Source organism: Anolis carolinensis, chromosome 1 (assembly GCF_035594765.1).
Source record: "Anolis carolinensis isolate JA03-04 chromosome 1, rAnoCar3.1.pri, whole genome shotgun sequence".
In the NCBI taxonomy this organism is placed as follows: domain Eukaryota; kingdom Metazoa; phylum Chordata; class Lepidosauria; order Squamata; family Dactyloidae; genus Anolis; species Anolis carolinensis.
The window spans coordinates 305,048,402-305,073,172 of NC_085841.1; positions in this window are offsets into that span (position 1 = coordinate 305,048,402).

The window sequence follows — 24,771 nt, forward strand, 5'->3', positions numbered from 1 at the left end:
ATGGTAAGTAGGGGAAGTTTGCTTTGTTTTATTATCATCTCATTTATTGACTGCTATTTTAGGAATATTTGGTTTTGGGCCATCAAAGTACTGATCTCTAGATATGGGGGACTGCTCAAATAAGCAGTTCATTCTAATATGTTTTGAGTCCTGATATTAAAAAAAACCCAGCTCATCAAAAGCATACACCTTGATTAAATTAGCTCTCATTTGGTCTGTTTGAAGTCAACTAGATAGTTTTAAACCAGATGGATGAAACTGTTGTCCTATTCATAGACTTATTTAGTTTCATTTCCTCTTATATGCAACTCTATTTTTCACCTTATCAATAGAAATATGGTTGTTGTCATTGCTTTTAAGAGCCTTCAAATTGATTTCAACTTATAGCACCCCTATCCTGAGATTGATTTTTTCTTTTGGCAAGATTCATTCAGAGTGGTTTTGTCACACATGATCTCATCACATTAAGACTGGGATTTGCCATGTATCGTGGCGAATCTGGCAGGGTCCAGTGGGGGGTGGGGAGAACCTATTGCCCAGTTTCCCTATCACTCCATCCCACAGGGTGAAGTTTCCACTGCCCAGCTTCCACCCGTTGTTGCCTATGCAGCACAGGAACCTCCCGTGTTGGCACCATGGTGGCTTACGACACTCCGTTTTCACTTGAGCCACAGAGCCCTGCCGGAAGTAGATCTACATCGTGGAATGGGAGCCAGTGGGTTCTGTGCCACAAGTGAAGAGGGAGCATTGTACAGCAAACAACTTTGCCATCTGATGAGGTACTATGTCTCACAGCCAGAGAGAAAGCGGAGGAGAGGAGTAAACACTACACACTGCCAAATTTAAGCAGAAGCTCTGATGTTTCAAAATATACAAATAAAATAAAAGGTCAGTCTCAATCCAATAATATACCTTTGCCTGGGTCCATTTTTATACAGATAGATAGATACCTCTGCTACCACTGACAGCCTACTGAGAATGCTTGACATGGAAATAGTTCATGTTTGACATTTCCTGCTTAAATAACAAAATATTTTATTTATATATCTCTGTGTGTAACTGTAGCTGCTACAACAAAATACTAGTTACATGTATCGGAAATGACTGGCTATTGATATGATATTTCTGCAAATCAGTATGTCCATCCATACAGAGAGGGCATCCATCAGCTCCCATCAGTTTGTCTTCCCGCTTATGGTCTTCTATGCCTCCAGATCTCTTTTAAAGGAGATATTTGGGGAATAAGCAGTGGGAGGGCTGCAATGGAGAGGAAAAGGTCAAAATCATTTTGTGTAAGTGGAAGTCTGTATACACAAGATTAGACAGTGCCTGGTTGAACTACAAAAAAACCTGAGTTTTCACTTTCTTTCTTTTTTTTTTTTTTTTGCAACATGAAAACATTGTGGTAAAAAAACCAGAGCAATATTAACTCCGAGTGTCTTAATCTCTCCTACATGAAAAGGATATGCTATATGACTAAGTTTCAATCGATATAATATGTTGGAAAATATCCAGAAGTCTATGTATTCCTAATAAGTTTTTGATGGCATGTTTTTCTTTCTGAGGGCACAGAGAGTACCGAGCGCAGCATAATGCATCATGTCCAGATGCTCTGTGGGTAGCTATGTGAACTGAGATCAATTAAGAGGCTGCTATGAAGCCAGGTGACATCTTGCCAGCAAGAGAGAAAAAACAGTTGTGTCACCACTTGCTATACAGTTTACCTGCTGAAATCATTGCCCAGTTTAACCTGTTGCAAACCTTTTAAAAATTGAAAATAAGACAGTAAAAAAGTACTATTTCTTTATTGAGGTGTTACAAAAGTCCTTATTCTTGGTGACAGACAGCCACTTCTGAGATTGCTAGGAGTGGATATAGCCTCTGTCTGAAAAGCCATGGCATGGTTTTAGCTTGGTAGAGATTGAACCTTGCCATTTGGCTGAATGAGAAAGTTCCAACTTCCTAGAAGATCAGGAAGAATTAGAGTGAATGGAATGGCACATTCTCACCGAGATAAGAAGGTCTCCTCAGAGATGTTTACAAATCACTGCCTGGAAGAGGGGTTGGTGTTTGTGAGATAGAAGAGAGGCTATGGTTTACATTAGAAATCAACTTCAAGGGAATTTCTGATGATAACTGTATTTTTGTACACTATCCAAAACTAAGTACAATCATTTGTGCAACTGGTTTGGTGCTCCCCTGTCAGAGTATTTTGCAGCGCAGCAATAGTTGGATGGAATCAGTGGAACGCAGAACGAATAGACATCAGAGACGTTGGTAAAACTATATACAAGTTTTACTGAAAGCAGTAATAAAGACAAACAGACTTGAAGACAATGGACACAGGACTTGACTTCTCAGCAAACAGCACTCGACTCAACACAGAACAGAACTGATGCAATCAGTAATGCACACACACTTGTGTCTGGACACTCCCCAGTTCCAGCCACACATCAAGGACATCACAGCTTCTTAGTAATTAACTCTTTACAGACTATAGTACACTCTGGATGATGCAATTAGTATGCAATACAGGCAAGACACAAATTTCATTTAAACACTACCAATACACAAATCCCACATTAACATCCCCATTTGCTAGCATGGCAGTGAAAAATTACTTTGGACATAGAGATGTGATGTAGGCTTTGTTAAATGAAAGCTACCCCCTTTTCCCTTTTTCCAGTTGAAAACGACAAAGAGTGTGGCACATCTGAATTAAAAAAGTGAAGGTGGGTGGAGGTTTTCAACATTTCACAAAACACAGCAAGCACAAGTCTTAATGATTTTAAGTGTCTTTTCAGTGGCTCCCTTACTGATTTTCAGAGTTTTGGGGAGTTATTTTTGAACTGTAATATCCCAAATTCTACATATAGTGTGACCTTACTAGTTGGGTGAGTTTCACACACAAAAAAGATGAATGTGATCAGTATTTCTAAAGGTCAATGATTTATGAGATGGCGGAGAGAGGTGGCTGCTGATTTGCACTTTCTTTGTTTAAGAAATTACAGGTGTGTTCCTTCCAGGCATTTTTTTTGCAGATAATTCGACACTTAAACTTGATTCCAGTTTGGTTGATGAAATGTACTTACCTACCTTAATCCAGTTTATTGTTTGTGATACAATTATCACAATCTTCCTCTGTGCCATGGCTGTAATTTTGGCTGTAATTATGTTTTAAGAAAGCAAGAGGTTTCCTATCTGTACACGTTTTATATAGTTGTTCTTATGAGTCTTTGTTAACAATGAAGTTACTGTGACTCTATCAGAGATTGCTTTCTTCTAAGGGTCAGAGAATGTGGCTTGCCCAAGGTCACCATGGCTGATCATGATTGAAATTCCAGTCTTACAGAATATTAATCTAGCATTCTAATATGTCCATAAATTGAGGTTTTTCCCGCCCAGGTTCTTTGACACTGTGGCTTCTTCTAAAGACTGCACACACAAGGTGGATTTCTACTGGACTTCTTCTCCATTTTCTGGACTTCTTCTCCAATATTTGAACCACTATTCCACTTCGGCTCTTTATGTACAAGCAACATATATATTGTATTTTACTAAGGAGAAATATTCTACAAAGGTCAGGCAGTACCATATACCACGCTGAGTGAGGTAAATCATGTGGCCATTTGGGAAGAGGCAGTGAATTTCTTCCACATTTTGCACTACCCACTGGTGAAGTCACTGTCAGCTTCATGAGTGGGTATACCATGAATGCCCATCTATCACTTACCAATCCTGGAGTGATATTACTGCTTTTTAACTGCATGAAATAGATGAGCAAAGCTACTCCATGCATCTCTGGAATGCAACATGCTCTATGTTCTTTACTCTGAAGATTGGATCATTCTTCAAAATCAAGGCATTGTAGGTGAGGTGGCTCCAGAGAGTGCCTGTGACAAAGCCTAAATTGGATTTAAACTTTAACAGATGAAACTTTAACCAATGTAACTTTCAAAGGACAAGATGGTCTCAGAAGTGCTACGGTTTTGTGTGCTGGCTGCCAACAATATTGAGATCAGGAGTGGGAACATTAGAAGACAGTTAAAGACAAACCTCCAATTTGACATTCTTATTTAATGCTGAGACTCACTGAGAGGCCTTGGGAAGTCACTATTATTTTTTAAAGTAATTTTATTAAGGATTTCTACAATAAAAGACAAAGGCATGTGTAGATATACATAAAGAAAAACAAAAAGAAATTTTACCATGACTTCTTACTTTCTTCATAATGGTTATAGATCTTAATACATAACTCTTACTTCTCCAACTAAAACATTATTCATACTATGGGCAGTGCAAATACAGGAGATGGACTCCAGAATTCTTCCAATAAGAACTTTATTAAGTTCCCCACCATACCATGCACCAATCACAAACTGTAAATGAATGGACTTTTGAACCAATAAGATCACAGGTTGTAATTTACAAAGCAAATGTCTATTATTTCACATGTATATAAAATGTCTATAAAATGTCCATGTTTACAACTGAGAGTCAGATCTGGGAGATTTCCTCTGACATCTTGCCTTGGCCAAATTACTATACAAAGTCCCAGAATACTTGTAAAGTATCTATACATACAAACGATTGTCTATGTACAAAGAAAATGTGTCCAAATGACATATATTGTTACAGTTCCCCGTACAAAGCTCAATTTGGCCGTACCCGACAAAATAAAAAGGAGCAACAGCTCTAACACAAAAGTTGTTCAAGTCTGGTATTGGTTCCAATACATATAGGCTTCAGGGATACAGTCAATGAAAATATCTTCCAAACAGATGGTTGGTCGTGTTGCTGTATACAGGATTGAAGAAAATAATGATGGAGCACCGCTCTCAAAAAAGTCTTCAAAAGTAAAGTCCAAATAAAGTCCCAAGTCTACAGGGTCCCGGGTATTTTTTACCCTGTTTCAGGGAAAAACCCCTTCTTCAGGAGTTGTTAAACTCAGCAACAATGAATTTCTATCTAAAACAAAACATAGAGTAACAAGTATTTTACCAGCAGTATTAACAGAAGTAAAGGTAACCCATATAACAGTATTATACTTACATAGTGCTAAATGCTTTCACTGAGTGACTCTGCTTGTGGTGATTTCAACTGCGAGTAATTCTGGAGGCTCATTCAAAGGTTTTTAAAGAGTACTTGAAGGTTTAAAGGAAACAGCTAAAATTAAGTGATTCATTAAGTCCCTGAGGGGAAAAGGTTTTAAACTTAAAGATCCAGTACATTTCCCTTTGGGATAATAGTTTTTCCAAGTCCATGAAAGGTTTTTGAGAGATGCATTCCAGAGCACAAAATTTAAATGAGGTAGATGAATGTTTGTATTGGGTGAAGTGTGAATATAAAAGAGATTCTGTAGGTAAATTTTTGATTCTGGATTTATGTTCAGAGATTCTGATTCTCAAGGATCTGGTTGTTTTTCCGATATACCAGAGATCACAGTCACATGTCAAGAGGTAGATTACATTGTTGCTATTACAAGTAGAAAAATGTTTTAGTGTGGTGCCCACTTTGTTCCTATGATTATATATCTCCTTAGTCTTCCAAGATTGAGGACAACACTTACAGTGACCACAAGGATAATGGCCTCTCAGGGTGCTCTTCGGTGTACTAATGGGAGTGATTAAATCTGTATGGATTAAATATTCTCTAATATTTTTAGTACGCCTGTTTCCAAAAATAGGTAATTTATCACAACCTGAAATATCTTGAAGAAGATGCCAGTGCTTTTTTATAATTTGGATTATGTGTTTGGAGTAATGCGATAATTCTTGTGTCCAGATAATTTGATTTTTAGTTGGTTTAGCAGATTCTTTCAGTAGGGTGGTTCTATCAGTTTTTTCAGCTTTAATTAATGCCTTTTTGATGACATGTTTAGGATAGCCTCTACTTCTAAACTCCTGGCTTAAGGTCAGGCTTTCATGAATGAAGTGTTCATTAGAGCTTGAGTTACGCTTTAGTCTAAGTAGTTGTGAAAATGGAAGATTGGTCTTTAAACCAAAGTGGTGGAAGCTGTTATAATGAAGAAAGGAATTTTTATCTGATGGTTTTCTGAAGTTCTTGACCAACAGTTTGTTATGATATTTATACACAGTAACATCTAAAAAATTGATATGTGACAGGTTGAGATGACTGGTAAACTTATATGTATTGGAACCAATACCAGACTTGAACAACTTTTGTGTTAGAGCTGTTGCTCCTTTTTATTTTGTCGGGTACGGCCAAATTGAGCTTTGTACGGGGAACTGTAACAATATATGTCATTTGGACACATTTTCTTTGTACATAGACAGTCGTTTGTATGTATAGATACTTTACAAGTATTCTGGGACTTTGTATAGTAATTTAGCCATATCACTATGGATGACTGGCTCGGTACATTTAGCTTTGATAAAGAAGATATTATGTCTCTTACTAAAAACAGGTCAGTCATTGACCATGTACCAGCAGCTGAGTCCTCCCAGACCAGCAATTTACTTTATGACTTAGAAAAATTGAAAAAAAGAAATATTCGTTTGGATCTTCATGCATCCACATTAGCTGATTATATAAAACACAATATGATCCCCAGAGGATTAAGGATATATAAACCACCTGGCATGTTCAAAGAAGATAAGGATTTTTTACAACAATGGGTTAAAATTTTAAACAAATGTTCCTTGGATCTGATGGCATTATTGATTATGAAATCCAATGCCACCATTAAGGATGGAGAAAATAAAATTACCAATCTTATGGAAAACATTACGAAAGATACAACCTCTGCTACCATGTTGGAGACTCTTGACAAAAAATGTAGTGACCTATACAATCAGGTGAAGGAATTTAAAATTAAAAAGTTTGAAAGAGATCGTCATGATTACCAGTCCAATCGAGTCTACCCATGGTTATTGGACAAAGATCAAGTTTCCTCTAAGAGAAAAGTCAGATTCCATCCTCAATTTACAGACTCCTCTACCGAGGAAGACCCAGGAAGGACAACTGAAAGCTCTGAAGTCTCTGACTCACCACATTTAAGAAGATCCTCTAGACATAAGAATAGGACTCTACCATCATCCTCATCCTCCACTTTTTTTCCAAGGGGCCGAAATCGGAGACACCGAACCTGATTGTTAATCTATCCGACTATAAGTTATCTGATGTAGAAAGGTCAGTAGTAAACAAAGGTCTATCATTTGTTCCCACCCCTAAATTTAATGCATTTCGAGCACGAATAGATTTATTCAAGCTATTTAGAACCATCCGCTTAAGAGACATGTTTAAAGACAGCATATCCAACACAACCACAGATCCTTTCAAACCCAAAAGTACCTTCTGCCCTTCCACAGATAACATTTACATTAAATGCTTTGAAAAAGCTGTAGAGAGGGACTTTAACAAGCTAACTACTCGTAGACAACCATACCACTCAAATTTATCAGAATTTGAAAGAACCACTCTGGTCAAATTGAGCAACCTCAAAGAGGTAGTCTGGAAACCAGCAGATAAAGGGGGAGCTATAGTATTACTTAACAAAAGAGATTATATTAAGGAAGTCAACCTCCAGTTATCAAATAGTAAATTCTACCAACCTATTGCAACAGACCCCACTAAACACATTCAGTCCCTTATTAGGGTGGTGTGTCAAGAGGGATTATCCATGGGATTTATTTCTTCTTCTACATTTAAATACTTACAAAATGACTTCCCCATGATACCTATCTTTTATATTCTTCCTAAGATTCATAAAGGCATCACTCCACCCCCAGGCCGACCTATTATTTCTGGTTCATCTTCTGTATTGGAACCAGTTGCTAAATATCTAGACTCCTTTTGCCAACCATTTGTCCCTCTCTGTGATTCCTACATTAAAGACACAAAGCACTTCATTAATATCGTAGAAAATCTCAAAATTGAGGAGGACAGCATTTTAGTTACGATTGATGTCACCTCACTCTATACTAACATTCCACTAGATGAGGGTCGTACCATCATAGAGAATATCCTTCGTAGGAGAACTAAATTGCAACCACCTACACATTTCTTGATGGACCTGTTAGATATAGTACTGGAGAAAAATTATTTCTGTTTTCAAAACCAATTTTACTTTCAGACCTTCGGTGTCGCTATGGGAAGTCCGTTAGCCCCATCGATTGCCAATCTATTCATGGCACATTTAGAAAACACTATATTGCTTAATCCATCTTTAAATATGTACTATGCTAATATAATATACTATGGCCGATTTATTGATGATATATTCATAGTATTTAAAACAACTGAGGCCGCAGTAGGATTCTCTAATTGGATTAACACTATACATACGTCTATTAAGTTTACCAGTCATCTCAACCTGTCACATATCAATTTTTTAGATGTTACTGTGTATAAATATCATAACAAACTGTTGGTCAAGAACTTCAGAAAACCATCAGATAAAAATTCTTTTCTTCATTATAACAGCTTCCACCACTTTGGTTTAAAGACCAATCTTCCATTTTCACAACTACTTAGACTAAAGCGTAACTCAAGCTCTAATGAACACTTCATTCATGAAAGCCTGACCTTAAGCCAGGAGTTTAGAAGTAGAGGCTATCCTAAACATGTCATCAAAAAGGCATTAATTAAAGCTGAAAAAACTGATAGAACCACCCTACTGAAAGAATCTGCTAAACCAACTAAAAATCAAATTATCTGGACACAAGAATTATCGCATTACTCCAAACACATAATCCAAATTATAAAAAAGCACTGGCATCTTCTTCAAGATATTTCAGGTTGTGATAAATTACCTATTTTTGGAAACAGGCGTACTAAAAATATTAGAGAATATTTAATCCATACAGATTTAATCACTCCCATTAGTACACCGAAGAGCACCCTGAGAGGCCATTATCCTTGTGGTCACTGTAAGTGTTGTCCTCAATCTTGGAAGACTAAGGAGATATATAATCATAGGAACAAAGTGGGCACCACACTAAAACATTTTTCTACTTGTAATAGCAACAATGTAATCTACCTCTTGACATGTGACTGTGATCTCTGGTATATCGGAAAAACAACCAGATCCTTGAGAATCAGAATCTCTGAACATAAATCCAGAATCAAAAATTTACCTACAGAATCTCTTTTATATTCACACTTCACCCAATACAAACATTCATCTACCTCATTTAAATTTTGTGCTCTGGAATGCATCTCTCAAAAACCTTTCATGGACTTGGAAAAACTATTATCCCAAAGGGAAATGTACTGGATCTTTAAGTTTAAAACCTTTTCCCCTCAGGGACTTAATGAATCACTTAATTTTAGCTGTTTCCTTTAAACCTTCAAGTACTCTTTAAAAACCTTTGAATGAACCTACAGAATTACTCGCAGTTGAAATCACCACAAGCAGAGTCACTCAGTGAAAGCATTTAGCACTATGTAAGTATAATACTGTTATATGGGTTACCTTTACTTCTGTTAATACTGCTGGTAAAATACTTGTTACTCTATGTTTTGTTTTAGATAGAAATTCATTGTTGCTGAGTTTAACAACTCCTGAAGAAGGGGTTTTTCCCTGAAACAGGGTAAAAAATACCCGGGACCCCTGTAGACTTGGGACTTTATTTGGACTTTACTTTTGAAGACTTTTTTGAGAGCGGTGCTCCATCATTATTTTCTTCAATCCTGTATACAGCAACACGACCAACCATCTGTTTGGAAGATATTTTCACTGACTGTATCCCTGAAGCCTATATGTATTGGAACCAATACCAGACTTGAACAACTTTTGTGTTAGAGCTGTTGCTCCTTTTTATTTTGTCGGGTACGGCCAAATTGAGCTTTGTACGGGGAACTGTAACAATATATGTCATTTGGACACATTTTCTTTGTACATAGACAATCGTTTGTATGTATAGATCTTGCCTTGGCCAACAAAGCAATAAATCAACTTTAAATCCTGCCCTCAGTCTCTGCATGTGTTCATTGGAAGCAGATTTGGAACCGGCACACTGGAAACTCAAACCCAAGATTTTGGACATCCCTAACATATGTCACTGGGAAACCCATAGCACAAAAGTGGTGTGCACATAAGAAAGGGGTAAAGGAACAGACAGCTCTTCATGTGCTAGGGTTCTTCTTTTTCTTCTTCTTCTTCAGCATTGGTCTCTCTTGATGGCAGAGTCCGCTTCACTGGTTTGTTGGCACCATTTCACCCGGTCGTGCGCCTGATCAGAGTGTATGCCAGCAGTCTTCAGATTGTTGTGCGATGTGTCCAGCCAGCGTTGCTTCAGTCATCCCTTGGGTCTCTTGCTAGACACTTCTAAATCAAGAGCAATCTTGCGAATGGACTCGCCTTACCCTCAAAGAGTATGATCATATCATCTGAGATGTGATTCTTGTACTTTGTCAGCAATTGGAGCAATGCCATAGTGCTATCACATGTCACTGTTGTGAATGTGGTCTAGGCGTTTGACGCCAGCTGTAAGCTGTAGCATCTTCATCTCCACAACACTGAGGCAGCGTTCTGCTTCCTTTGTTGCTGGCCAACATTCAGCTTCATATATTGTGGCAAGTCTTACAGCAGTTTGATAGATTTTTGATTTTAGGTGATCGGGCATCTTGTCACAGAGTGCACCTGCTACCAAGCGCCATTTCATCCAAGCTGTGTTAATCCATATGTTGACTTTGTCAAAAAAGTTGCCATCTGAAGTTATCGATCCAAGATACATGAAGTTATTGACTTTGGGAGATCTACTAGGCTTGATCGATCCATGAAAAATTTGATTCTAAACTCGTTTCAAAACTAGAGGGGGCAGTTTTTCGTTTTTGTTGCTAATAACGAATTTGGCCCCCAAAATTTTTCGAAATTAACGAAAATTCGTTATTTTCTAAATTAATTCGTTAATGGCGGACGCGCATGCGCGGTGGCCCAAAAACAGCCCGAAGGGGGGGGACTTAGAGGGCTCTCCCGCCCTCATTTTTTGAGTGATCTTCTTCAAACTTGGTACAGTGGTAGAACACATTTAACACTGATAGCTCACCAAAATGTGGAACGTTCCCCTTATCCTCTGATTTTTGGCAAATTTTCATAGCTTTTATAATAAACCATTTTTTAATAATTGCAGAAATCTGTTCCTGGTTTGAAAGTCTTATTTCCTGTTAAATTGGGTTGTCTTTACTGTGAAAGTCATTGTTCTACTTCAGAAACTTTGTTTTTGTGGCTGAAACTTTGTTAAATTGGTGTGTGTGTGATATATATTGTGTGTATATATAGTCCCTGCTTGTGTGTGTGTGTGTGTGTGTGTGTGTGTGTGTGTGTAGGTAAAGGTAAAGGTATCCCTTGACGTTAAGTTCAGTCATGTCTGACTCTGGGGGTTGGTGCTCATCTCCATTTCTAAGCCCAAGAGCCAGTGTTGTCCATAGACACCTCCAAGGTCATGTGGCCGGCATGACTACATGGAGTGCCATTACCTTCCCAGAAACACCCAGAAAATGGGAATTCCAGACAGGAAACAATCAGGGCCAGCTAATACCTCCCAACAAAGGATTCCCCCAGGTAGGAAGCAGCCAGGCTTTGAAGCTGCAAGGCTATTCAATGCTAATCAAGGTGACCAATTGCAACATTCACACTTGCCTCCCACAGACAAGAGTTCTTTCTCCCACCCTGGACCTTCCACAGATATATAAACCCCACTTGCCTAGCTTCGCACAGACGTCAAAACCTCTATGTCTGCCACAGATGTGGGTGAAACGTCAGGAGAGAATGCTTCTGGCACATGGCCATAGAGCCCGGAATACATACCACAACAGTGTGATCCCGGCCATGAAAGCTTTCGACAACACAACCACAGTATCCATTCAAGTTCATGTAGCGTAGTATGGACTGGAGACCTGTATTGGGGGGAGGGAGGGTGCGAATCTGGGCCCCTGGGAGCAGCCGAGGACGGGCCTGGCCCACACCCCCTCGCATCCCGGGCCTCTTCCTTCCTCTTCCTTTTGTTATTTAAACTATATATTGTGAAATTATGGTGTGTTTTTTTTCATGCGTGTTCTGTGTTCAAGATAGGGAGACCAAAGAGGAAAAGCAAGGGAGGGACGGAGGCCCCAACACTTCCGGCTCCCATGCGAACTCCCCCCTTGTGTGCCTTGGAGGGTGGAGCATGCGCACTGGCTCTCCCTTTCTCTATGGCTCTTTTCAGGTCGCTTGGGAACCCGAAGTGCCTCCTCCCTTTGCCTTTGTGTCCAAGAAGGAGAGAAGGACGTTGCAAGGTTTGCATTGAGGGTGTTTCTCTGGTGGGTTTGGCTTGGAAGGGGGCTCATTAAGGCCCAATTAATTAATGCACTGAGCTGAGGCGAGGCGGCGGCGGCGGCCATTTCCCCCCTCCGTCTTCCTCCTCCTCCTCGGCCTCCTTCCCCCTCGCCCCCTCCCATTGGCTGAGCCTCCCATTGGCTGAGGGGCAAAAGGAAAGGAGTTTGGGTGATTTGCAAAAGCTTTTTTTTCCTAACGAAAAAAACGAAGAAATAAGAAAAAACGGCCTCTCGCGATTCGAAACCGCGATATCCAGACGTGTAGACAACCAAGGTTCTATATTGCTTCAAAACAAACGAAAATAACGAATTAATAACGGGTAACGGGAAAATCGAATTATTTGAGCAAGCCTAAGATCTACCCCGTCCGCCTGGATGGTACCAGTCTCCTCCTTGTTGGTTGTCAGGTACTCCGTCTTTTTGACATTCAGGCAAAGATCGAACCGATCGCACCATGTTTGCATTTGATGATCAAGTTCTTCCTTGTCCTCAGAAGTAAACATTACATTGTCAACATACAGCAAAGTCCAAGGTGCCAGTTTCTGCAGATATCTAGGAATTGCATCTATTACAACAATGAAAAGTAGGGGAAAGAGGGCTGAGCCCTGATGCCCTGATGCACACCAATGGTGATGGGGAACTCCAATGATGTGCCAAGAGCAGCCTGAACCCTGCTTTTTTTGGATCACTGTACAGAATCGGGACCCATTTGACCAGTTCCTTGGTGACAGCATGTTGTTGTAATGCGTGCCAAATAACATCGTGAGTGATGCAATGCTTTCTCAAAATTGAGGAATGTGATATGAAGTGGCTTTCTTTCCCATAATGTTTTTCGATCAAGAGTTGAGTGGCGTGAATTGCATTGATGGTGCCACAATTGGAGATGAAACCACATTGGTTGGTAGTAAGATGAACAATTCTGTGGTAAATGACATGTTTAAAGATTTTCATAGTATGGGATAGCAGGTAGATTGACTGGTGAGTTGTACAGTCCACAGGGCTACTTTTCTTCTTCCAGATTGGTATAGTTGTGCTTTGCTGCTAGTCCTCGGGTGTCCAGTCCTCTTTTCCTCAGCAACAATCTGATTGAACAATTGCATCAACCAGCCAGCAGGATTCCAGCATCTTGATTTCCACAGCTCTGCTGCTAGATCATCAAGTCTAGTCACTTTTGATAGATAAAGTCAAAGGAAAAGGAAAATATAAAGAACTGAGCCATTCTCATTTTATGATTGATCAATTAAAATAATATCTGAATGAAGGAAAGTATTATTCCCAGATGGTGAGGGGAGAGGGGAGGGATGAAATACTGATAGACACAAATGGGAAATAAAGGTGAAATCAGCAAGGTTAAGATTACTAAGAAAATATCATTGATATATATATTGAAATGGTGATAGATTTTGAAATTATTCTACCTGGGTTTACAATAAAGACATATTGAAAAAAAAAGTCTGGTTGCTTTACCTGGCTTCATGCACTTCAGTGCTGCCTCAACTTCTTCAACTGTGATCAACTGTACGGGGCCATAGGTTAGAGCAGCTTGAGGGATTTATGGTGCCTTTAGGGCAGGAAAAGCATGTGGGAAAACAGCATGATCTGAATTTAAAAAGCACTGAAGGGGGAGAAATTGAAGATGAATATATGGTATAAACTTTTTTTAAAAGAAGAGTGAAAACACGAGGATAAAGAAGATAAATTGACAGTTCAGAAGAGTGAAAAAAAGATGACCAGAGCAAAAGAGCATTTACATTTTAGATTTCTACTGAATTCCTCAGCAAGCTGAGGATGGGGAGCTTGTCAAACTTCAGTATGGTTTTGGCACAGGTACAACCTGTCCCAGAGACACACTTCTTGGCAAAGGTCCTCAGCAAAACTGTCAAGCTATAATAGGATTCTCTCGCACAGTTTCACTACTGTGCAGATGAGGACAAAGACTGACAAGAAGAGATTACTGCTCACTGAGTCCAGGAATAGCAGAGGGATGGTTGGAATGCAAAGCAGAAATAGACAAAGAAACTCACTCATGCTCTAAACATTTCATCCTGATATGTGTGACATGTGATTCTGATCTAAGGGGCATAGCTGCTTTAGATCTATTCCGCCTGATGCCCAGACAGACAATGACCTTGTGTGTTGACTGAACAGAATGCCTAAGAATTTGGACAGATTTCATTAATCCAATTTTATTATTTCAAGAGATTTTTAACCAGCAAATGATATCTGTTCTTTATAATACAATGAAATAAATGGTCAGCAGAGCAATCCCGTGTTCATATTATTGCCATTGGTCAATAACAGCACTGCAGCATTTCTCTGCTCTGACAAGAAACAACACTACTGTGGACTCATACCAACATGTCATTGTTTTTATGCCAGTGATGCATGATGCCAGCCATAATCAACATACCTTCCAACATTTCACAAATTAAAATTGGGACACGTTTGGCCAAACAACAGAATGCGGTCCAAAAGTGTGGCAACAAGAAGGCAGAAGCCATTAAAGAGAAAGAGTACACAAAACTACCATTTCAAACAGAAGAACTTTGGAATTTATGTACTGCCTTTAGCAAAACCTGAAAAAAGAAACCAAATGAGACTACTGGAAGGGCCAAAACCCTGCCCTGCCCTGTCTCCTCCATATTTCTGAGTAAACTGGGTAGTAACTACTTTTGCACTTTGAACTCAGTATGCAGCAACTGAAGAAAGCGAAGACAAAGAATGGAAGAAGGAAAAGGAAGAGAGATAAACTGCAACATTTTAAAGGTAGCTGAGAAAGCAGGACAGCAAAAAATTAACTGGAACCATCCCTGTCAAACTGGAAGTTATGAATCACTACTGAATGCTACTGGAATGCTAACAATACAAAAGCTAAACATTTCAAGTGTCAAAACACACCACAGGAAATTGAAATAATGTTTGCAATATCTGTTTATGCAAGTTGGCGACATGGCAAAATTCTGATAAACAGTGTTCTCATTTAGATCAGTAAGATCAAAATCAAAAGGTTCTGCAAGATTCTTCCTTATTCATTAGCTGTAATAAAAGATGCCTTTTGCCTTTGTTGGATTTATTCAAATTGCCTAATTGCTCATCTCCCACATCCATCCAAATAGATAAGGTATGTACAAGAATTAGTAGCCACCGATAGTTTAAATTCAGTAGTCCTCATCAAGGAAGCATGCTCTATCCAAAATTTACTAGATAACTACCATTGTCAAAATTCAACAATGCTCATTAGTGAAACACTTTGAGTTATTTGCTACACCATAGTCAGCTGTACTACACAGTATTAACTAGAAAGTTTTGGCACAATGTCAATATGTTAAATTGTGGGGCATTCACAACAAATATATTGTGTGCAATTCTGGTTACATTAATCTCAAAGAAAAATCACAGATCTGGAGAGGGAATAATAAATAACTAGTTAGGAGCTGGAGTATCTTTCTTACTATACAAGGTTGTTGGTCTACAAATCCCTTCATCTCTGGCTGGATCTACACTGCCATATAATCCAGATTATCAAATCAGATAAACTGCTTTGAACTGGACTATATAAATCTACACTGCCATATAATCTAGTTCAAAGCAGATCATCTGGATTTTATATGGCAGTCTAGATTGGGCCTCTGACTACTGGCCACAGTGACTAGGATTGAAGTTCAACATCATCCAGAGAGTGACAGGTACCCCATACTTGGTCTAATCCAGGTCTGCACAACCTGTGGCCAAGTGTTTGGGACTCCAACTCCCAGATGCCCTAGCCATCTTGACCAATGCCCAGGAATTTTGGGAGCTGAATTCCAAAACACCTGGAGGTCCACAGGCTGTGCAGGTCTGGTCTAATCTAAGAAGAGCTTCTTCTATTCCTCACTTAATACATGAGTGAGGAATTACTTCTGGATGTGGCAACTAGTGTACCCCATTCTGCAACCCTCAAATGGTCAGATGACATCAGTGGGCATGCCTACATCCATCTGAAATATCAAATCCTCAGTTGAATCTACAGATAGAAGCCCCATTTGATACTTTATCCTGGGATCATGACTTCCCCAACTAACCATAGATCCTTCCCCACAAAAAAAAAACAAAAAAACAAAAGCAAAGTACTTTTGACTTGTCCTCCTTTAAAACAACTAATTTGCTCACCCTACTTTCCCTGGAAGGAAAAAAGGGGCGAAGAAACAAAACCTTCAGAGTTGAGATATGAGAATTGTTATGGGTTTGTAGAAAAACAAACTGTGTGCAGTCCTGTCCAGACTTATCCAGTCCTTTGTTGTATCCACAATGAGCAAAAGAAAAACAAGCCACGAAAATGGAAGAGAAAATCAAAATTTACTCTTAAGTAGCAGAGTCAAAAATCATAATAAAACTTCCAGCAACAAAACTCACATAAAGTCTCTGGCATTAAATTCATGCATCTTCATAGTAGGCTCTCAGCAAGCATTCAGTAAGTCCCCCAGTAAGTCCCCAAAAGACATTACAAACATTTCCCAGATATACCCCATTCAGGGAGTGGCTCAAGCCTGTTAGCCCTGATTGTTCCAATTACTCAACCATGAGTTGTAATTAACCAGGTGTTTTTCTCTTAACACACACTTACACAAGTAGTGATCCCACAGAAACTTAGTCACATACATGCATATACAGTAATAAGAATTACTTACTTTGCTCCTCCATCCTATTCCACACTTTGAAGGCACATCACTCACATACTGAAGAGCTTACTCATTCCTTCTCTGTGGGTTTGATACACATTGACCTTTGTTCTAGGCTGAATAAGTTATTCTTTGGTTATAGTTTTGATAGCGACTTAGATCACAGCCTTTGACCAGTTTGACACAACATCAAGGAAGCTTCCCTCTTTAACAGAAAAGCAGACTATGAGCAAACATTCCCTATTGTAACAATTGCCATCTCCGATATCTTTCATCCTGCTCAAAAACACAGGACACTTACTGCTTCACTGGAGCTATACAGAGTTAAACAAGCATAGCTGTGTCTTGCCATCTGGCCTGGGCTGATATGGGATCCAGTCAGGAGCATCATTCACGTGCTCCAACTCAGCAGGCCATTTCTAGTCACTGTAGTCTGTTTGCAGATTGAACTAAAAAAAAATCAAGGGAGGCATATTGGCATTCCAGTTCTCCTGTGTTGTACTACTGTGTATTCACTGTGGAGAGTCATTTCAATGGTATAATTATAAAGCTGACTTTAAACAGAGGGGTTTCTGACCCCCGGGCTTTGGAAAATAGCAGAAAGTCAATGAAGCATTCAAGATTATAGCCGTCTGTCCATCCTTCTGTAAGACCACAGTCCACCTATTTGTGTTCTCTGTAAAAGGAGTCCAGATTTTGTTTTGTTTAATTCCATTCCTCAAATAATTTGACTCTGTAACATTTCCATCTCATTTGAACTCTGGGAATATGCTTTGAGAAGCCTTTTGTCCTATTTTGCTTTTTCTGGGACCACATTAAGAACCAGAATGACTGATTATTCACACCGAGCATGCCTCCATTTTAGTAAGAACTCAAATAATAAAGTAATACATCACATAACCAGCTCACACAAGCTCTCTTCCCTTGTTTGAAAGCTCCAGGTATCTAGGACAAAACCATGTACAGGGATATCTCCTGCTGAATACATCTCACCTATGTTCATCATAACATTCCTTCATGTGGCCATAGGCCCATACATGCCCAGTGCACTTATAGAATCATAGAATAATAGAGTTCGAAGAGATCACATGGGCCATCTGGTCCAACCCCCTGCCATGCAGGAGAAGTACAAGCAAAGCAGCCCTGGCAAATGGCCATCCAGTCTCTGTTTAAAAGTTTCCAAGGAAGGAGCTTCCACCACACTCTGAGGCAAAAAGTTTCACTGTTGAACAGCTCTTACAGTCATGAAGTTCCTCATTTGCATTGTGTGAATTAAGCTTCCATTTTTAATCTCCATCAGTACCTGCTTTTAAATCAGAACTTAAATTGTTTCTTTGGATTTAGGTGGCAACTTTAGAGAGCTGGGTTTCAGCAGCCTATTGGTGATAGTTGATAAACTGCACTGAGGTGAGATAGGGCTAAGAAAAACTTATTGGAAACTCTGGAAATTGCTAAGCAGTGCTGTTCTACTAGTCTATTGGTTTTACTACATATAAGGCTGTTTTATATATTCCATTCTCCCAAGGACATCATCTCCTATAGCGTAGAAACTCAGACATGGATGCTGTTTTTAAATGATACTTGGTCTTCTCTGCAGATACTGACAAGTAGGATCATCTGCGGTTCTCTGCACTGTTAGCCTAACTGCCACATAGGCATGTCTCCACAAGGCATTTTGTGACCTTGTAAAGTCTGATTTATCTTACAGCCTGGTGTCCAACTGTAATTAAAGGCTAGAGTCAAACTAAATGCCAATATCCTCCAGCATTTGCCATCAGCAGGAGTTAACTTGGAAAGCTGTAGCAGACATTAGATTCTCTGATGAAATGGATGATGTTTATACTGGGGACCATGAGTTGTCAAAGCTCCTTCAGCACAGTTAGCCAAATGTCTTTTAAAATTATGCCCTATGCCCTTTAGCATAATTCTATGTTATGTACTGTTGCTGCTTCATACTGATGTTTTTTACTTAGAATTTCAGTTTGTGGTTTGGCATTGAATAACTTACATCAAAATGTTGCTCCAGCAAACAGTTATTGGTGCTGAGTATTTGGTCCACCCACTCTTTCTTTCACATTACTCAATTCCGATTCCGCCAATTCATCCTGGTTTTCCATCCCCATCACATCCATCAGACATTATTTAGCATGTCAAGTCCCCAATGAACTGTGGGGATCTTTTTATGTATTTGTTTTATTTATTTTGGCGTGGGCGCTGGACTCAGGGCCGGCCCTAGATAATTTTCAAGTGTAAGCAAACAGAATTTTGGGGGGCCCCCAAAACCAATCACTGAAAAATAAAAGTGTTGGATAAGTGAAAATGTTGGGTAATAAGGAGGGATTAAGGAAAAGCCTATTAAACATCAAATTATATTATGATTTTACGAATTAAGCACCCAAATATCATGTTTTACAACAAATCAACATAAAAAGCAGTTCGATCCATGGTAATGTTATGTAGGAATTACTATATTTGCGAATTTAGCACCAAACATTGAACTAGGATATAGGGCAGTGTGGACTCAGATAACCCAGTTCAAAGCAGATATTGTGGGTTATTCTGCTTTGATATTCTGGGTTATATGGCTGTGTGGAAGAGCCCTGAGGGTCCTTCCACACAGCCATATAACCCAGAATATTAAGGCAGATAATCCACATTATCTGCTTTGAACTGGATTATATGGCAGTGTGGACTCAGATAACCCAGTGCAAAGCAGATATTGTGGGTTATTCTGCATTGATATTCTGGATTATATGGCTGTGTGGAAGAACCCTGAGGGTTCTTCCACACAGCCATATAACCCAGAATATCAAGGCAGATAATCCACAAGTATGTTTCAGTCTACTTGGAATACACGAAGCATGTTTAAGAACTGGTCCAAGAGTCCAGAAGAGCCTTGACTCCCCATATCATCCCACTTTCTTTGCTAGTTAAATTGAACCCAGTATGCTTTATTATGCCAATTGTTTGTCTTAGATCAGGCATGAGGCAAACTTTGGCCCTCCGGGTGTTTTGGACTCCAACTCTCACAACCTCCCGGCTGTTAGGAATTGTGGGAGTTGCAGTCTAAATACCCGGAGGGCTGAAGTTTGCCCCATGCTTGCCATAGATAGTTGAGCAAATAGTTTTCATGATTGTCCCTCGCTGTTAGGAATTGTGAGAGTTGAAGTCCAAAACAACCAGAGGGCAGAAGTTTGCCTATGCTTGCTGTAAAGTAAACAAATGCAACTTGGCAGCACTTTTAACTGCCATGACTCAATGCTATAAAATCCTGGGAATTTCAGAAAGTCTTTGGGCTGGTGACTCCCTCCTTCAAGCCCAGGTATCTGAAGCAACCAATCAGGAGGCTGCACCTCAGCCCTCCCCAGAAACGCTCGGAGAGCTCCTTCAACCCCCTCCCGAACCCCCCGCCCGCCCCAAGTCCCGGCTTATGGCGCTGAGGAGTCGGGCGAGGACTTGGGGCTGCTGGAGGAAGTGCCACAGGTCGAAGGGGCTGCCCACCTTGGCCGCTCCATAGGCGCCCTCGTCACCCTGGCCCCCGCTTTCCACGCTGCTGCCCTCCATTCCTCACCAGCACTGGGAGCAAGCTGTGGCCACCACGCCCAAACTTGAGTGGCCTCCTTCTCAGGCCACGCCTCAAGGAGGAGACTTCACTTCCCAACATCCTCACTGCTTTGGCTGATGCTCGGGATTGGTGGGAACTGGAGTCCAAAACACCTGGGTCACCACCGAAGCTTGGGAAGCACTTTAAGGAAGTGACTCTGTGCCTCTGCTTTAAAGTGAAGGCACCTCGGCACCACTTTTAACTGCCATGGTGGCCCGGCCGCTGCAAAGGCCAGGCCAGGCAGCAGCCGCGGAGGCAGGAAGGCCACGCCTGGGCAGAGGTGCCTCAACGGCACCCCCTAGGTGCCCCCTAGAGGATGGCACCTTCAGAAGCCGCCTACTTCACTTAATGGTTGAACCGCCCCTGGTGCTGGTCGATGTAGGGTTTCCAGAAAAATATCTACACTAATTCTCAGCAGCCCTGTTTTGACAGCACAGCTGGCAAAATACAGTGCTTTGCTCTAAAGAGATACATTGCAACTGAATTTAGCACAGTACATGTCTAGGATAAGAATGTTTAATCTTCTAAATATGCTTTATACCTATGGCCTTAATGCCATTCACTGCTACATTCAAAGAAATGGATTTATATCTGCAAAAGCTAATGAAGAAATAGAAACCAGTTACTCTTAAAGGTGCTGCTATATTTCCTTTTTTTCCCATTCCTTCCTCCTTCTAAGGCCACTCCTGCCCTGGCCTAAGGCTCCAAACTGGCCCCAGATCAATCACAACAGCCGCTCACCTCACACTGGGCTGAAGCTTTATGGAACCATGCTGGTATCCAGCCAGGCCAGCCAGGCCAAGACCCCATTGGGCCATCCTGTTGCCCTTTATGTTGCCACTGCCGGAGGGCTGCTTGCAGGAAACTGGCCACAAAGTTTCCTGCAAGCAGCTGGATGTTGCGGTTTCATCTGCTAAGTTTATCATGACACACCTGCATGACCAGCAAGGCAGAGGGTAGAGTAACCCCCTCTGTCTTGATCACGTGGGTACCCAATTCTAAACCTCAGCAGACCCAACAGTGATGGCTAGATCTTGCAGAAAGCTCCATGGCCATGCTGCTTATTTCAGAGCAGCAGCACTGAAATAAGGAAAGGGTGATGAATGCAGTGTCCATGTAGACAATGGACTGAGGTGAAACAGACCCAGAGTATTATAGTTACAAAGCCCTGGAATATGCCGAGTTTCTTGCAATCTCTTGAATATTTCCCAACTTTGCTTAGTGCAGAACACAGGGCCCTTCCACACAGCCACATGACCCAGAATATCAAGGCAGATAATCCAAAATATCTGCTTTGAACTGGATTATCTGAGTACACACTGCCATATAATCCAGTTCAGTGTGGATTTTATACAGCTGTGTGGGAGGGGCCAAAGTTGTGTTAAGGGCTAAAAAAATCCAGATACTTATCAGAAGTCCCCATGCATTGTGAAGGCTGCCAACATCAAATTAGTAGTGAGTACAAGCCATATGCCAGCAAATATGGAAAACAATGTTACTGGAAAAAACACTATAATTACCATCCAATTGGAAAAATATCAACTTATATCCCCATACCCAAAAAGGGAAATGCTAAAGAATGCACAAACTTTTGTACAGTGGCATTTATTTAACATGCCAGTAAGGTAATGCTCAGGATCCTGCAAGGTAGACTCCAAAAATACATGGAGCAAGAGTTGCCAGATGTACAAACTGGGTTCAGAAAAGGCAGAGGAATGAGAGACTAAATTGCCAATAGCCGCTGGATAATGGGGGAAGGTAGGGAGTTTCAGGAAAACATCTATTTTTGTTTTATTGGCTATTCTAAAGCCTTTGACTGTGTGGATCATAATAAATTGTGGAAAGCTCTTGGTGGTATGGGGATACCAAGTCATCTTGTCTGCCTCCTGAGGAATCTGTGTAACGACCAAATAGCAACAGTAAGAACAGACCACGGAACAACAGACTGGTTCACGATTGGGAAAGGAGTATGGCAGGGATGTATACTTTCTCCCTACCTATTCAACTTGTATGCAGAACACATCATGCTTGAGGAATCCAAGGCTGGAGTTAAAATTACTGGAAGAAACATTAACAACCTTAGATATGCAGATGATATCACTTTGATGGCTGAAAGCAAGGAGGATAAATAAAGATGATGATGATGAGTCATTTCTATACATTTATCTTGTACTATAGTTCCATGTTCTTCTTGCTTTGCCTCTTTGTTATGTTGTTCCCACCCTTTTTTCACGCTACTTTGTAGTGTTAGGCTCATCTGTTTTGGAGTAGTTTTATACAACTGTATTTCCTTGACATAAGACAGTTTCCTATCTTCCTCTCAGCAGGGGAAGAAAGGATTAAACACTCCCCATCCCAGTTTCTGTGATATACTGTGATTCTGTTAGAAGAGTGGTGGCAGGAATTAACTGAACATAAAATACATCACTGCAAGCACAACATTTGATATAACAAGTAGTTAAGCCTTTGTGCAGTGAAGAATTTTTATGTCTCTCGGTTACTTTGAGTGGGGACTTACAATTTTTATGCAAAGTTTTAATTAACATTTAAGTCAAATATTTTAAGGCTAGAGATGTAGCTACAATTGGGGAGCCAGAAATGATGGCACTTAGAACTCTGACCACCAATGAAAATTTCCTCCAGTCCCCAAATTTCTAGCTTTACAAGATTTTAAAACTTCAGTTCAGCATTTGAAATAGAGGTTAAGCATCTCAAGAAAGGGGATGGGTGAAATTGCCAAGGGAATACAAATGTAGCAAAAATTCTCAGTGTGAATCATTTCAGCATCTTACTTTGTGAAATTCTAAAATTTGGGGACAAAAGGAAAAAAAATCACATAAGGCTTCCCTCATATTAATTTTTCCTTCCGTCCATTTATCCAGAAGAATTTTTATTTGGAGAGGCAATGCCTGTTGTGCCCTTTCTACCCACCCAGCTATACTCTTCAGGCTCATCTGTATGCTTAGCATAGAGAGAAATAAAACAAAGATTTACTGGTGAGTGCTTCAGAGCCTTTGATTGCCTTGCCTCCAACTTGGTATCCTGCCATTTCCAAGTTGGGAAACTTACTAACTAACCAGCTGGATATTTGAGCTCCAAAGTTTCTAATCAACTTGTATATCCATAGCAGATGCCCCACATTTTGTCCTACCACGAAGACAAAGCAGACTGGGGGGAGGGGCAGGACTGTTGCAGAAATACCAGAGGTATGGAGATTCTTTATTCTTAATCTCCTCCATCCCATCCTACCTTTTTAAAAGGCTTCTGTTGCTGGTTTACACCTGATTAATTGTTTCATCTTTTCACCACTTTTAATCTGATTGATTTTCTAATTACAGAGATCCTGTTGTCCAGTATGTATGTGTGTAATTATTCTGGCTACAAGAAGGATGTGGTTACAATTTCATACTATGAATAAAATTTGAACTTTTTGTTTGTTTGTTTGTTTTATACACAGCCAGATGGAGACTGGAGAGTACTCTGAATAAGCTCCTTTATTATTTCATGGTGTGTGAGAGAAAACAACTTCCCCAGTGATCCAATAATCATGAACAGTTGTATACTGCCTAGAGCTCAGAAACGCCTAGTTACTAATAGCTAGTTACTTCTAATTAGTTTTCAAAAAACCCACAATTCATAGATTTCACCATCCCCATCTTGAAAATATCCTCCCCCCCCCCCCACACACACACAAAAAGATCCAAAACACAAATTTTACTACCCCATTGTATCTAATGGGACTTGAGTGTCCACAGATTTTGGTATGCTCAGGGGGTCTTGAAACAAAAACCTATAGATACCAAGGGCCACTGTATTAAAATTGTATCCTAGCTGTTTCGGAAGTATAATGTCACTTCTATAGTTACAAGGTTGTGATCTCAATCATTGGTAGAGGAAGGACATCACATGATTCAAGTACTGACTTATGTTCTGAGCCTCATTCTCTCTTGTGGTTGTTGATGCACCTTGGGGTGGACAAGAAGACAGGGTACATTATTTACATGATGTTTTCATTTATTTGAAATGGTGTATTCTTTTCAGAAGCAGAGTATAAATAGTGATTTTAAAACTGTTAATATAATAGTAGTTATTTGACATTGGCCAAGATTCTAAATCTATGTAGTATCTCCTGTCTACACTCTACACATGCCCCATCCTGACTTCAGGTAGCAGCCATTGTGAGTTATAGGAGTCTGTTTTCCAGTCAGTTGGGATACAGCACACTGGCAT